At 47.9% G+C, this 4,147-nt stretch overlaps 1 pseudogene; it reads left to right on the top strand.

Annotated features, from left to right (window-relative positions):
• The first annotated feature begins 2,888 nt into the window (after nt 1–2,888).
• LOC127666847 (60S ribosomal protein L17-like) lies at nt 2,889–3,832 on the top strand (annotated as a pseudogene).
• The last annotated feature ends 315 nt before the right edge of the window (nt 3,833–4,147 follow it).

Genomic DNA, 4,147 nt, shown 5'->3' on the forward strand with positions numbered 1-4,147 from the left:
AGATCAAATCACATGGGATTTCCATGGACCGCTCCCCACCCCCTGCCTGCGTCATCTTTCCGTTCCCTGAGTGTAGGAAGCCCCTATCTACTGCTCACTCTGCCTCTCTCAATCTCCAATGGCTCACCACGCACCCTGGCTATATCTCTTCCTTGTCACTGACCTGCACAGACAAGGTGTGGAATGTGGGGGTGGGGGAGGAGGGCGGATTATAAGGTTCTAGTTGCTAGGATCTGATTATTTTCTGCTTTTCTCTATTTTCCAAATGTTAAGGACTAAAAATATAGCACTTCTGCCTCAAGTAGGGGTTATTTCTGAAAGTAAAAAGGAGGGGTGTGTTTTTGAGTGAAAACATAAACACAGGGTCCCCAGCACTGTGCATTTCTGCAGGTCACTGGCCCCCCAAGGAACTCATCTTGCAGCTGAGTGGAGTCCTGCCTCTCTGCCCACCCTCCTCTGCCCCTGGCTCCATTAGTACTACCCCCCATCTGACAGAAACAACTCATTCTCGCCCCCATTGAGCAGCACCTCAGCTATGTCCCCCAGGATGTGAATGGCTGAGATGGCAGCTGACAAAACCAGTGTGCACAGGTTCCACCTTTTGAAAGGGTTTTCCTGACACTGGACAAACAAACTACAAAAGAGTGTTAGCCTGGAAACATCAACTCCCCGCCCTGAGGAGAGCTAAGAGCTGCCTCTCAACCTTGGTAAATAAGCCATCCTTATATTCCTCTGCTGTTAACACTGCCAATCAGCTCCGTGCTGGGTTCTGTGACAGACAGACAGACAGACAGACAGACAGACAGACAGACAGACACAGACACACACACACACACACACACACACACACGGATCATCAAGACAAAAGACAAGTACGGTCAGTAGAAAGAGCCAGGCCTTCAGGGAGTGACTATACCCATATGTTTTAGCTAGCTGTGAACAGACTCCATGACTACAGCAACTCTTATAATGGAAAACATTTCACTGGGGCTGGCTTACAGTGCAGAGGCTTAGTCCATTATCATCATGGTAGAAAACATGACAGCACCAAGGCAGACATGGTGCTGAAGAGGTAGCTGGGAGTTCTACATCAGGATCCTCAGGAGAGCAGGAAGAGTGACACTGGACCTAGCTTGAATATCTGAAACCTCTAAGTCCACCCCTAGTGACTCACTTCCTCCAACAAGGCCACACCCACTCCAGCAAGGCCACGCCTACTCCAGCAAGGCCACGCCTCTAATCATGCCTATCCCTATGAACCTATGGGGGACATTTTATTCAAACCACCACACCATGCCTGAATGAGCACTTGTGATATGAGCACAGCCAGGTCAATGACACCAATGACTCAGGCTCATGGTCACGGCAAGGCCTTCAGGCTGGTGGGGAGGGGTGAGGTGCCTTCCTCTGGGCTGGCCTGAATATAGACGTTGACAAACAGTTGCCCTTTGGGTTAAAGCAGTACGTGCAAAAATGTCCACAGCGTCCTTGTCTGGGTGATCACATGATCACCCTCTCCTGCCGCTGCTCCCCCCACAGAAACCCCCACCCACTGAAATTACTAATCTAACAAATGCACTGCATGTCAGAGCTGAGGGTGCGGCTCCATCTGTGCGCATGGCTCACCCGATCCCGGCTTATGTTACTTGTGTCTTTCCTTCTTAGACTATGATAACTCCCAGTCAGGTTTCTAGGACCCAGCCAAGCAGGTCCCGGCACAAGCTGCCACACAGCCCTGATTGTGATGATCGCACACTTAATTCAAAATGGCCGAGACTCACTCGTGTGCTCAGAAGCTGTGCGCTGTGCGTGGAAGTCTCTCCCAGTCAGCCAGTCCACACAGTGAGCAGCCCCTCTCCTGTGTGATCCCTCTCAGAAACGGTTTCAGTGTGTCTTCTTCCTAGATGCCCTTTCCTCCAGACTCCTTTTAAGGACATCACATAGCAAGAAGTGCTGAAGACAAGTTGCCTCCCAATACAACAAGAAGCAGGCCTGCCTACTGTCCATTATAAAACGCATGGCTTCTTTTAAACTCAGGAGTCCTCCCTGTGATGCGACCTGCCAAAATGGCAGAAAACAGACCTTAGCTTGAAAATGCCCTCTGGCCATTGCCTTTTTCTAAAGCAGGTGCCCTCTGAAACTGCTGTGAGTCACTGTGGGAGATAAGGTTCAAAGGATCTGCTCAATTGCTGATGTTCTGCCTGCTGCTATGGCTGAGAATGACTAGTTCTTTTTCCAGGTGTCTCCTCGTGTCTTCCACCAGCGCCCATAAAACTAAAGCAGACTAACTTACCTTGTAGACTGGGGCAGGGGTGTCAAATTTCAGGACACTGGGTCTGTAGTTCTCAGCCAGTGGACACGGGAGTCTGCCTTTCTCAGACAGGGCACTTGCTGTGGTTTTCTTGTCAGTGTCTAATATTAATGAATCTTGACTAAAGCCACGCTTGATGTACTAAAAATAAAGTGAAAGTAGCCCAAAAATGTCAAGAATAACGGCAATTCAAGGCTCCTTCCCAAAAACAGCCCGTTCAGATCAATAGAATGGAATTCTTTTAGAAAAAAAAAAAAGCAGGGCTGAGGAGATGGCTCAGTAGCCAAGAGGACTTGTTTCACTTGAGGAGGACTGAGTTCGGTTCCCAGCACCCATATGGCGCACTCAACCACCCATAATCCCAGTCCCAAGGGATCTAATACCCTCCTCCTGCTATTCTGTTACCAAGCATGCAGATGGTTCACATACACACCTACAGGCAAAACACTCATAAACATTAAAACAAATATTTTTTTTAAAAAAGATACAACACAAAACATCAGAGCGCCACTCTATCTAGGATGACTCAAGAAACAGTTACACTCTTCCTCTAAGCCGCCAGAGGTGATCTGTGAAGATGGTTTGCTATGCTCTTGAGCCAGAAAACCCCACAACAGCATGCAAACCAAGAGATTCAAACCTTCATGTTCACTTTACGAACACCCGGGAAACTGCCCAGGCCATCAAGGGTATGCATATCTGCAAAGCCACCAAGTATCTGAAGGATGTCACCTTAAAGCAGCAACGTGTGGCATTCCGGTGGTATAATGGTGGAGTTAATGGTAAGTGTGCCCAGGCCAAACGGTAGGGCTGGACACAGGGATGGTGGCCAAAAAAGAGTGCTGAATTTTTGCTGCACATGCTTAAAAATGAGAGTGATGCTGAACTTAAGGGTTTAGACGTAGATTCTCTAGTCATTGAACACATCCAGGTGAACAAGGCGCCTGAGATGCACAGAGCTCATGGCCAGATTAACCCATACTGTTAGGATTGTCTAAGCTCCACCCCACAATTACCTGGCAACAGCCAGGTAGGCCTGGCCTACTATAAAAAGGGCTGCCCAGACCTCCTTTCTCTCTTACCTCTTCTCTCTCTCTTACCTCGCACTCTCAGCTTCTCTCTTGCCCTTCTTGGGCTCTCCTCCCCTCCCCCTCTCTCCACGTGGTCATGGCTGGCCTCTGCTTCTCTACTCTCTCTCTCTTTCTCTGCCTCCACTACATCCCATGCCCTGAATAAACTCTATTCTGTGCTGTGCCAGTGTGTGTCTGGTCCCTCGGGGGAGAAGTGATGCCTCGGCATGGGCCCGCTGGGGACCCCCTTCCCACACACCTCCATAAACCATATTCTCTAACCTCTTTCTCTTTTTATGATCGCAACACGTACATAAGCTCCCCCTGCCCCATTGAGATGTTCCTCACTGAGAAGGAACAGATTGTTCCAAAGCCAGAAGAGGAAGTTGCACAGAAGAAAAAGATTTTCCAGAAGAAACTGAAGAAACAAAAACTCATGGCACAGGAATAAATTCAGCATAAAATAAATGCAGATAAAGGGGAAAAAATGTGAACATGGTGGTCCATGTTCCAAAGCACATCTTCTTTGTATCTCTCCCCAGGACTGTATTTGCTAAATAAGACACTCCTGTTCCATCATATGGCTTAAATTATAAGTACCGTGGAAATTTGTAAGCTGGAACTCATCCCTAATTCCAGCCCTGTAGTGGGTTAAAAATTGGCTATGATTGTATAAATTTGGCCATATTTAGGCTTCATCCTAAAATACCACTCAACAACAAAGTAATTACAAGGTTTAGTCTGAACCATTTCACACAGTTATTCC

This window comes from Apodemus sylvaticus, chromosome 16 (genome assembly GCF_947179515.1).
Source record: "Apodemus sylvaticus chromosome 16, mApoSyl1.1, whole genome shotgun sequence".
Taxonomy (NCBI): Eukaryota; Metazoa; Chordata; class Mammalia; order Rodentia; family Muridae; genus Apodemus; species Apodemus sylvaticus.